At 37.5% G+C, this 12,853-nt stretch overlaps 1 protein-coding gene across 1 annotated transcript in view; it reads right to left on the bottom strand.

The window, feature by feature from the left end:
• pde4cb (phosphodiesterase 4C, cAMP-specific b) overlaps positions 1-11,397 on the bottom strand; it is a 120,626-nt gene extending 109,229 nt beyond the window's left edge. The window contains exon 1 of the mRNA XM_084395553.1: positions 11,351-11,397. The gene's annotated coding sequence lies outside the window, so the exon portion shown is untranslated. The remainder of the gene's footprint in view (positions 1-11,350) is intronic.
• Between the last annotated feature and the right edge of the window lie 1,456 nt (positions 11,398-12,853).

Genomic DNA, 12,853 nt, shown 5'->3' with positions numbered 1-12,853 from the left:
GGATGAATACCATCTCTTTTCAACAGGTCAGGTTTGCCCCAAAAACTTTTCCAATTGTCTATGAATTCTATATTATTACACGGACACCACTCAGACAGCCAGCGATTCAGTGAACACAATCTACTAACTATCTCATCACTCCTGCGAACAGGAAGGGGGCCAGAGCAAATTACAGTGCCTGACATCGTACTTGCAAGTTCACACACCTCTTTAATATTAATTTTGGTGATCTCCGACTGGCGGAGTCGAACATCATTAGTGCCGACATGAATAATGATCTTAGAGAATTTACGATTAGCATTAGCCAGCACTTTTAAATTTGCTTTGATGTCAGGCGCTCTGGCTCCCGGCAAACATGTGACTATGTTCGCTGGTGTCTCTATTTTCACGTTCCGTGTGATCGAATCACCAATTACTAGGGCACAATCAACAGAATTCTCAGTGGGTGTTTCACTGAGCGGGGCAAATCGATTTGTTGTGGTAATCGGAACGGAAGAGTGGTTTTTTGATCCGCGACTAGAGCGATCCCTCACTGTCACCCATTTGCCCGGCTGCACAGGCTCTACTTCAGCTGGAACCGAATCATGTAAAGAGTTCACTATGCTATGCGCATCCAAAATAGTATCTAAAGCTCTAGCACTCTTACTATCCTCAATTAAAGTTTGGATGCGTGTCTCTAATTCTGAAATCTTCTCTGTCAGCCTAACTGTCTCCTTACATTTATCACATATAAATCCTACATTGCCAACAGAGAAGTCTATGCTAAACATGTGACATGAAGTGCAGGTGACAATAACAGGACAAGACATTACTCACCGTGTTTGTTGACTGATTATTACCAGAGAATGTCTAATAGGAAGAGAATTGGCACTCTCTGCTTACTTCCGGGTTCTGGATTGGTTGCAGTAACACGTCCCTGTCCATGCGGGGGCGCTCGCGAGCGAGTGCAGAATGAATGGAGGTCTATGGCGAAAAACCCTCAAAATCCACTTTTCTCAGGATATAATTTTTTGTCTAGTAATTTGAATGTTGTATTCGAAAGGAGATGCAAAGAAATTACACATTGCTGGGTGTTAGATTTTTTAGAGCCACTTATTTGGTTTAAAAAGTCTTTTAAAATGTCAATGACGTCAGAATGCTGACGTCATTAGCAGAATGCTAGCGTGTTATGGGCAACAACAACTCAACCTGTAAGAAATCGAAAAGAAATAAGTACTCGTTCATTCAACTTTCGACCTATAACCTATGTTGAACTTGCAAAGCCTACAATAAAATCTGAGATTTCTCAACGGCAATCGGGTGAAAGAGACACATTTAGCCGTATAGCCCCATTGACTCCCATTCAGTCTGCACTCGCTCGCGATCACCTCCAGTGGAATTCTAATGGAACTGCAACCAAAATCAATACAATGGGGCTGAATAGGGAGTGCCAAGGCTCTCCGTAGACGGGCTCTGTTATTACTTACCTGAGCTTTTATTAACTCAAAGGCGCGAGCGCGCGAGAGAAAAATAAATAAATAAAACAGCTGAGCGCACGGGTGGCGCGTTAACAGGCTAGCAGTAGCGAATTAGCGTGTTGTGCTAGTAGTAATGGAAGCTAGCGATGTCAATCTGAGATGTTGGGTAAGCTGTATTTAGTATAAACAACTACAAATTGTAGTAAATGATGGTTCAAAACAAAGAAATACGAGGCTAAGACGGAGCTTACAGCACCGAAGCAAACACACTCACAGCAGGCAGCGAGGCAGACAGGAGCAATCGATCAGCGATCCAAAAAAAAGCGTCAACCAGTGAACACCCCTGACCACTCGGTGAGTTTCACGTCTTTGTAAACGAAAGTTTAATGTGTTTTAGGAAGGAATGTTCCAGTGCACCTAGACAACCATTGTGGGGGTGGGGGGGAAGCTAAATAAACCTAAAATTCTCGGGACAGCAGCATTTGTCCAAAATTTAATCTTAACCGTTCTATTTCATCAGATAAGATCTGTAAACAGGGCTTTAAGTGTAAAATACCGAACTTGTCCTTTAAACATCTCTTTCGCCATAATATACTTTGAAATGCTTGTGAACAGACAACAGTAAATAGACAGACAGTTTCGACATAGAGCGCTTGCTGAGGCACAGAAGCTAATGCCAGTCAGACCGGATGTGCTTTTATCCTTTCCTGGTCGTGACGTCATCCGCCCATGGCGCTTGTCGGTACACGATCCGTTCCACCTGCACGATCCGTTCTACGCATGCGTATAATGGGATTTTAGCAATATTGCGATTATGCTTTACTTCATGTAAACACAATACTTAATAATGTGATAAGCTCATAATCGCATAAACTATAATCGTATTAAAACAGGTGGCGTACGCCGTTTTTAACCATGTAAACACTTGAATCGCACTAACTGAAGTGCGCGTGTTTGTCACGCACCTTAAGCACGTATTCATTTTAAACTTGACATTAGGAAGTTTTCCCTGAACTCTGTCACTGTCAGCAGTCTGCCTTCATCCAGAAACAGCTCAAATAACGTGACAGCAGTGTATAAAACTGTTACAGGCACCGACATAATATTTCTGTCTTCATCACGGCACAGAATAACAAAATACGTCCATAAGACCCCGTTTGTTATTTAACGTACGTAATTACGCGCATGCGTGAAACGGATCGTGCAGGTGGAACGGATCGTGTACCGACAGCGCTCACTCTCGCCATTGGACTACTTGACTTTCGTGCTTCAGACGCAATCACGCAGGGGCGTTCCCAAAGCGTCAAACATTTTCCCCTTTACATTTACGGAAATCTGTTCACACTGATAACAGATCACAAAATCTTTGAGCTCACCAATTGTAGAACAACCCATGCTCCAAACTACCTGCTCGAATTGAGTGTTGGGAACTTCAACCTTATAACTTCAGAGTAAAGTACAGGAACGGCTCAGACAACCCAGCGTATTACATGTCTCGTCACCCTGTTTCTACAACCCACAGCCCAGTTCTTCAAAGAGTGTGCTCACTCATTCACGCTAATTCCTGGGGTTTTAAACACTTCTAAAATATAAAAATATAAAAGCATCAGCAGTTAACTCGCTGCCCAGCCTAATGACGACCTAATCCTCAGATTCTCTAGAACTGTCATTAGCACCAACTTCTTCAGGTGGCCCATGAATCCCATCAGGACATTGTGAAAATAAAGAGACTCCTACGAGAGAAGGTCTGGTTCCCTGACATGGATAAAAAAGCTGAAGTTATGGTAGCAAACTGTCTTGCCTGTCAAGCAACACACCTGTGACACATTCTGAGCCATTGCAAATATCTAGGCTTCCTGAAAATGCCTGGCAAGAAGTCAGTGCTGATTTCTATGGTCCGCTACAAACAGGTGAATACATGCTTGTCATCATAGATGAATATTCACACTACCCAGTGGTAGAGGTTATTCAGTCCATCACAGGCAATGCTGTGATCCCTGTAATGGATAAAGTTTCCTCAATGTTTGGCATCCCAAAAGTAGCGAAGATAGATAATGGACCTCCCTTTAAAAGCAATCAGTTTAGCAAATTACCTTGTACCTTGGATTTCATCACCGTAAAATCCCACCATTTTTGACACAGGCAAATGGTTCTGCTGAAAGATTCATGCAGCCCTTAGGCAAGGCGTTCTGAGCATCAATGTGGTTCCTAATGCACATGTGCAGTATGCATGCACAGTGCGAACAATACATGGCAACATGCCGAGTCTGTTTGTAATGCAGAAAACGTAATGTAATTCAGTAAACAAAGACGTTAGTTCAAATCTACACCATGTGTGTCTGTGTCTTTAACAGTTCGCACATTAAAATCTACACCAAATAGCTGATGTTTCTCACCTCAGTGATTATTCAGCGGTAGATCCTATTTTTTTACACCTCCAAAAATAGTGTGATTTTTGAAGTGTTAATTAAGTGTGTGTATGGATGTGTTTCCTGCATTTACAGTTCACCCACACTTACAGTACATGCACTAAACACAGAATGACAATTGTAATGTTATCAAAAAGAAAAGAGTCATTGAGAGGATTGAGAGTGTTGTTGTCAGCTGATGCAAATTCGAGAGATACCTTGATATAGGTATACACACTTGAAAAAGAACGGCATATGGTTTGATGAAATAAAACTTTAAAATCACTGGAACATTTCCACTGCACAGGTTCTTTATAGTTTACAAGATTCTTCAGATTATTAAAATGTTCTTCACAATAAAAAAATAAGAACTGTTCACTGAAAGGTTCTTTGGTTCTTCGGTGGCATCACTGTGAAACCCCCCGTTTGGAACCTTTATTTTTAAATGTAAGTGATATTCATGATACTAGAGTGATTTTCTGATTTTGTTTTTTATATTCAAAATATATGGTCTATATAATATAATGTAGTATAAGTTGCTGCATGTAAGTTCTAACATAAGATTTTAGATGTTGTATTTTTTTTTTTTAACCCTCCACTTTGAGTTCTAGTAGAGTGAAGCGCATGCATACTGTATGTGGAATCTCTGCCACTAAAATTTCCCATTACCTGATCCATAAAAAAAGTAACATTCTTGCATATTTATGGGAATTCTATAGGAATATGAGCTTTAGACTTGATTGTTTTAAAATAAATGATGTTATAAATTCTCGATTTTCATGCACATTTTACAGAGATTCAGAGTGAAATTTCTAGTGAGTCACTCTGCTTCAAACATAATTGAGGATGCAGATTTGAATTTATACATTTTTGAAAAACATGAGACATCCAATTCTCTTTGAAAAAGATGATAATTACAGTCCAACTTTTTATTGATATAACAACACATATCAGTTCACGTGACAGTTTAGAAATTAAATGGCAGTCACCAAACCAAAGCTAACCAATAATTACAGCCATATCAAACTTGTGGTAAAAAATGTATTTGCTGAATCAACCACGCCATTTTTGTGTGGTGTCACGACTCATGTTTCACGGACACAAGTGTTCCATATTGTAAGTGCAATGCTGTACCAACGGCGAGATATACAGAGCTATATCACAACACTGCAGCTGGTTATATGATGCAAAAGTTAAAATGTATTAGTTTACAAATCATGCATTATGGTAAAAGTCTTTTAAGGTAATAACATGCAGTAGTATTGTGACTCTGCAAAAAATACGTTTTTATGAATTGATAATCTGCTACTGTAATAATAATTTCTGTAAAAAGAAATAAAAGTTGATGGTATTTTACTGCCACTGGTGTTCAGCTGGAAACTGCAGTCAATTGTAGGTACTTTTATGGTGATGCTTCAGTTCTTTTTTTCCTTTTTGAAGCTTGATATTCTCAGTCCCCATCCATTTTAGTTCTATGGAAAAGATCAGCTTGAACAATAAGCAAAACATCTAACTTTGTTTCACTGATTTTTTTAAACGTAAATAATGCAATTCAGTCCACAATTCATTTATGATTTGTAAGGATGAGCTCAGTCAGATTACGCAAGTCTACAATCTACAATCTCTGCTTAATTACTCCTTGAAATAAAAAAGCGTTTCCTTTGAAAAAGTGTGACGCAGACTAACATATGTCCTGCGTAAAAGTTGTTGGCATTGCAACGGTGCTCACCCTCAAATGAGTAATCAAATGAGTTTATCTGTTTCAACAATAGGCCAAAAGTCCAGCTCAAATCTATTGTTTGCTATTCAAGGATTGAATATAATCTGTATTAGTCTAAATCAATGGTGTGTTAATGCAATAAGAGATCCGTACAAACACAGCAGGTGGCTTTTGAGGGACGCTGAAATGGCAAAATGCCTCTGAGAGACAGACGCTGAAATATGGCAGATGACTGCTGTTTCATCGTAGCTCAGATCTGAGCAATGAGTTTCTTCATGACTGGATGCACAGAGAAAAACAACATTTAATAAGTTCTGTGACAGATTAGTATAAAGCACTTTAATTAAAGAAACACTTTCATTAAATCATAAATCTCTTTCTTGTCCTGAACTAACATTTCAAGGCGCCACTGGAAGAGATAAACAAGCGAGACAGGGAGCATCAAGCATTCGTTACATTCATTTACACTAAGCAACTAAAATGTCACATTATTCTATCACATTATTTTAGTCATGTCTTAATCACATATGAGACTGGAGAGGTAATCTGAGCTGACAGACTATGTGGTTAAGAATTCAAAATAGTTGAACATTTTCTCATACTCATGCTGTTTCATTATCTTTCTTTCTTCCTTGCGACAAAAGGCAATAAAATCGTTTTAGAGCCTGCATTTGTGATAAAAGTAGTCTTACATGATAGTTAGTGTTACGCCAACACCTTTTAATCAGCACCTGTACGTGGATCACAGTCAGATTTACGTGTTACTGACGTCTATTTAGACCATTCTGCACACATGCAGATATCTGAACTGTGTTGAAATTCAACTAAATTCAGAAAAGGAACAGCACACTATTTGAAAACAGGTAAAACAATGGAGAAATACTGGTTTTCTTGGGTTAACCAAATCACAAGTGTGGTTACAATTTTATAGACTGATGAATTTCACTATTCAGGTTTGCTAGATTTTGTGGGGCTCAAAAGTAATAAAGCAAAACATTTTTTTTGGTATTTGGATAAAATAAAAAAAATAAAAGGGTTTTGAGGGACCACACCATAATAAATCCATTAGACACTGTTGATCAGAAACAATGAAAAACTCGAATTTTTGTTTATTGGCCGATTTCAATTAATTAATTAATTTCAATTATTAAATTAAATAGTCAGTTATGAATAATATACAGTATATATGAAGTGATGTATATGATTAGTATTATTATTAGTAGTAGTAGTAGTAGTAGTAGTAGTAGTAGTAGAGTGTATTATATAATGCAGGGCCATAAACATGATGCAGTACATCATGCTGACTTTGTAAGTGATTGCAGAAAAAACTGTTCAAGTCTGAAGATAAAAAGCAAATTGGAGTAGTGACCATCATACTGTCAGAGTCTGTCTTATATTTATACTTATATTATCTTTAAATAACTTTTAAAATCTAGTTATTTTATTATGACATTTCAGCATAATCTATTTCAAGGACAGTATAACCTTTAGAAATACCAAATGGCATATCCATAAATCCCTCAGGAACAGTTTCCCTCACAGGCTTTTAAATCTACCTAAAGTACCCTTGATGCAAATCTCATCCAAATTTCAGTGGCTTATCAGAGACAAAATACAAATAAACAACTTGTAAGGAGGAAAAAAACATTTCATAATAACTTAAACTATATAATCACTTAATACTACATGCATAATCATACATGCATTCAATTAAAATAGCATATCGGCAATACTTCAAAGAGGTTATGCCATTATGATTGACATTTTGCTCTACACATTTGCCCCTGATTGATCATTAACATACACTCTTTCTCATTGGCTAATGCTTATGACTCATATTTCCATGCACTTTGTACCTGTTTATTACCTGTATAGAACATATCTGAACTATATGATGAACACTTTCGTATCGCTCCTGCCTAAGCACTTTGACTGAATACAGTCATTCTGAGTGATTATGCTGTTTTTGAAGCAGTCTAAACCCAACGCCCATATTCTCTTCACAATGAAATAGATCTCCTGGACAAACGGTTGGCAAAGCACTATTACTTGGTTTACCTTGGCAGGTGCAGCTTTCCTGATTATTTTTTTATTTTTTTTTATTTTTTGAGCAATAACAGTCTTTTTCTTTTTTCTTGTGAATAATTAGACCTTTAGTCATCTCCTCATTTAAAATAATGTTTTCATGCCATGTTGTAATTATTAAATGAACCTGGACGTTCTACTAGCTGTTCACGTCGTTTGACTCAGAATTATGCATTTCTATGGCAACACTACTAAGACCAAAATGAATCATGTAATTTAAGTAATAAATAGACAAAACAAAAGTCATTATGCATAAACGTAGACATTATGCACGTGTAACAGAGGCCAACTTGTAAAGAGCTTAGCAGTTAAAGGAACACTCCACCGTTTTTTGAAATAGGGCTTATTCACCTTCTTTCCTACATTTAGATAGGTGGGCAAATGCATTTTTGTCTCAGTGCATGCATTGTTTTAGTTTGACAGGGTCGGCTCTAGCTTAGCTTAGCATAATGAATGGAATCCTTTGTTGCCAGCTAGCATGTCCTGAGTAAAAGTGATATAAAAAAATAAAAAAAAACACCTAATTACTTCTTGTGGCCTGCGTATTCACAACAAGTACAAATAGTGATGCAGATTAACACTAGGCGATTTCCTAGGCAGATACTGACTTGGGACTATATTAGGGGGAAGCACAGGCGAAGCACTGCTACTTGGGCGCAGAGATATCACGCCCAAGTAGCAGTGCTTCGCCTGTGCTTCCCCCTAATATAGTCCTTAATATATAAGTCAATACGTGAATACGCAGGCCACAAGAAGTAATTAGGTGGGTTTTTTTGTGTTTTTTTATCACTTTTACTCAGGACATGCTAGCTGGCAACAAAGGATTCCATTCATTATGCTAAGCTAAGCTAGAGCCGACCCTGTCAAACTAAAACAATGCATGCACTGAGACAAAAATGCATTTGCCCACCTATCTAAATGTAGGAAAGAAAGTGAATAAGCCCTATTTAAAAAAAACGGTGGAGTGTTCCTTTAAACCTCACTCCCCTGGCCTCAAGAGGCGCATTAGCGACTGACGTTAGAGGCTGTGGGCCCTATTTTAACGATCTAAGTGCATGGTCTAAAGCGCACACCGCAAGTGCATTTAGTGCGTGTCCGAATCCACTTTTGCTAGTTTAATGATGGCAAATATGTTCGGCGCACCCAGCACATGGTCAAAAAGGGTTGTCCCTATTCTCATATTGAGTAATGGTTGTGTTTTGGGCGTAACGTGCAATAAACAAATCCGAGTCTCATCTCCAATTCCCTTTAAAAGCCAGTTGCACTTGCGCCATGGCAGATCGCACCATGGTGAATGTGCGTTTTGAATCCGCCTATAGGCGCACATTATTAACGCACCCTTTAAATAACAAAAAAAATATTGCACCATTGACTTTAAACCAGGTTTCAGTTGGTCAATGGCGCAGTCTATTTCAGTTGCCTCAAAATAGCAATGCGCCAACAATGCGCCTGAACACACCTTGTTTTCAGACCAGCACATGGGCGCACAAATAGGCGTAAATGCATTTGCTATTTAAACAACGTGGCGCAGGACGTGAAAATGATAACTGCGTCGGAAAAATGATAACTGCGTCGGGCTGAAACTAGCAAAAAACGCTTGTGTTGCGGCTGGTGCTGCATTGCGCCGGGTGTATGATAAGGCCCTGTGTCTTTACCGTCCTTTTTCGTGTGCCCACCTCCCATGCTGATGATGCTGGTTTGAATCCCACTCTGAGCGGTGTGAGTATTACGTTGGCGCCATGACCCCGATGGGAGGGAGGTTTAGGGGGGTGAGTGTAACAGAGGCCAGCTACTGTAGTAAAGAGGCCTTTTTTAGGCCAAAACATTTTTTGTCACATACAGCAATCTCCTCACTAACACACTGTAGTTTAACACACTGTAAAAAAACGTGGTCTCTGTAGACAGCCCAAATAACAAATAACAAAGAATAGGGAAAAGGAGAAGGAACGCGCAAAGTCCCGAATTGACATCGGAAAAGCGTTCAAAAGGTGGCGAGAACTCCGCCGGCAGAAGGGCTTCCAATCCGAAATTCAGGTGGCTCTGTTTTTGCTGGACAGGTGGGTATATCCAGTTTGGTTTTTTTAAATGGTTCATGACTGTTTCAGGAAGCACGGACGGGATGGGGGTGGGGGGACGGGATGAGGATCAAGCTAGCCTCTGTTTTGTTTGACAATACTTTGAACGTCAACAAAAAGTGACGTCACCCAACATCGCTTAGAGCACCTTTAAGAGACGCTCTAGTGACTGACGTTAGACTCTGTGGTCTTTGCCGTCAATGTTAGTACGCCTGCCTCCCATGCCGGTGACACTGTTTTGAATCCTGCTCAGAGCGGTGCGAGTAGGACCAGTTACATAGGCCTAGTTATTGAATTTTATATCATTAAACTGTATTGTATGTCTTTTATTTTCAGATTATTCTTGCATTATTATTGATCAAAAATGTTACAAGATGCCGCTATTTTGAGTATATCTGCATGACAGTGAGGTTGTGCAAGTTGAAACTTTAAGAAAATTCAGAGTTTAACTACAGGTTCTATAAAGACGTGAATACTTTTTACAAGTCGAATCTCGTGATTACAGTAATTCTGACATTGCGTAAACGCACCTTATGTTGGGAATATCATGCTACCATAAAATCCTTGATGCAGTATATAGTATGTACAGTATATCATTACACTGTATGTGAATCTTTGTTCATAAGCGCTTAGTTCTGGACACCAAAATAGTTTTTGTGGCACTGACCTGGAGCCAAAGGAAAATTATTGATAAACATCTCCTATAATATTACAAAAATGTATTTAATCATAATACATGGCTAAATGCCATCAATGGTCCCAGAGTGGCATTTACTGCCAGCTAAAAATGTTCTGTGGTCCTATGAACATCTTGTAGGGGGTCCCTAAAGATTGATTATTATTAAGATACGTCGACAGCATCTTTTATTATGATGAATGAGAATGCTAAAAGATTTCGGCACCTTGAATTAAAGATGTAACATGATCAGGTCATGCCAAAATAATGTAACATGCATACTACTGATTGAAATGTTTAATCAAAGAATTATATGTACTGTTTTTCTTTTCTTTTTTTTAAAGCATATAATATACAGTTCCCACTGCACAGTATTTGAAGTAAAGTAGTATTCCATGCCAAACATTACAGTGCTATTGCGACAAACATTGGTCAGTAAAAAATCCTTGTTTGACCGCTCTGGGTTTATTAGATTTAGATCGGTGTTAGTGCATGGCAACTCTTTTAAAGAGTGTTTCTTTAAGGACTCCACTGAAACAAGTTTTAACTTCATTTGTGCAGCTTAATTATTATTTTACGTTTACCTTGATTTTCTGAATACAGTACCAAATGAAATCACTACACCTTGTTTTTTATATTAAAGAACACATGTAAGGACTTTTCATTGAATAATAAGCCATGAAAAAAAGAAAAAGGTCATATATACCCTTGCAATCATAAAACGTTTTACAAGTGGCCCCTTGAGTCCTAGTTTAGACAAACAGTTTCAAATCGTATAATAAACTGAAACTTATTGAGCCAGTGAAGTGAAATATTTCACTAAGACCCTGAACTTGGTAATAATGTTAAATATACAGTGAAAACGTCTGGGAATTCAACATCTGTAAATGCAGCAGAAGAAGACGTAAAGAAAGAAGAAAAGGCCTTACGTGTGGATTCCTGTGCAGTAGGAGGGGAGTGTCACACAGGTGTGTCTGTTCTGCAGTTCTGTTAACAATACTTCAGTTTATATTCGAGGTGAAAGGTTTTAGACTTCAAACTCTGAACCACTCATTTCAGTGACGCTGATCCAGTCACATGTCTTGATGTAAACAATAAGAGCATGCTGTCCTAAACACTAGGGGTAGTTCACATGAGAAGCCAAGATGTTACATACTGTACTTTAAAAAAATTATAATCTCTGTATGTATAATTGTTACTACACAGAACTTTCAGTTCTCAAAAGCCTCTTAATTATCAACATGAGCAAAACTTTGCTGTAAAAACCGTTTTATATTATCTTTAGCAAGTTATATAAGTTTATATACTTTTTAAAAATGTCCACTTTCAGGTTGTACATGCACATGCGTCTTGATCATTCATCCATTTTTTTTTTTTTTTGAAACGTAACTTGTAAGTGAGGAATCTGAAATGTAAATACATTAACAACATATGCAACAAATTGGATATTTTCATTCAGTTTGGTCCCCGAAATATATTTGAGATGTTTTTTCCCTCCTTGAGTGTGGGCTCCATATATCATCATAGCATATGGGCCATAAAAGCCTGATGTATCAAATATGATACAAAACATAAAAAAACGCAAACCTACATTGTCTAAAGGTTCAATAAACTGTAGTATTTTTTTATATATTTTTTTAATAAATTGACATGATATTGTATTTTCCTATTTCAGGCTTTACAGGGTTAAATTGCTGGTAATTGGTCCCTTGCCATTACTTCCATTAAAAAATATTTGTTATTTGACTTGGATTTTTAAACAAAAAAAAATAACTCAGTTCTCAGATAATATTAAAATATCAGGGGCGGTATGTATAAAGGCACTTTTTTTTTTTTTTTTTTTTAATGACCCTACAAGTTTGCTTAAACCATCAAATTATGAGGAAAATATTTTTATATTTATATTTTTTACATATTTTAAAATATGAGGGAAGAACAAAACACTAAACTTAGTGAAGATATTTATCTGACAAAATTATTTCAAGTCACCTTTATTTCTACAGTGCTTTTTACAATGCAGATTGTTTCAAAGCAGCTTTACAGAGATAACAATTTAGTCTTCCTGGCAGAACTTACGCTAAAGCTTTCATTTCCATTGTAAAAAAAATCATTAGTTATCTATTTAGTTCATTTATATATATAGCCGCTTTGGAGAAAACAGTGATGTCATCGTCCAGCTCAGTTCAGTTCTCATATAATGGTGTAAATGCAGGCAGTATTGTTGAATATTAAATGACAAAAAAGGGCAAACAACAGCTACTGTACAGGTTTTAGAAAAACTAAAAAGCTCAAAGGAGAGAAAAAAAATCATTCATTGTCTGCAACATAGTCATTTATTAATATTTCATTGTCCTCTCTTGTTTTTTCATGTGTTCATAATTTCTTTGTATGACAGCCTGGCTAAAAATGATGTCTGTACAATTTGGAATGTT

This window comes from Rutilus rutilus (assembly GCF_951802725.1).
Source record: "Rutilus rutilus genome assembly, chromosome: 22".
NCBI lineage: Eukaryota > Metazoa > Chordata > Actinopteri > Cypriniformes > Leuciscidae > Rutilus > Rutilus rutilus.
Note: the sequence above shows the minus strand (reverse complement) of the source record. Positions and strands in the feature narration are given on the sequence as shown.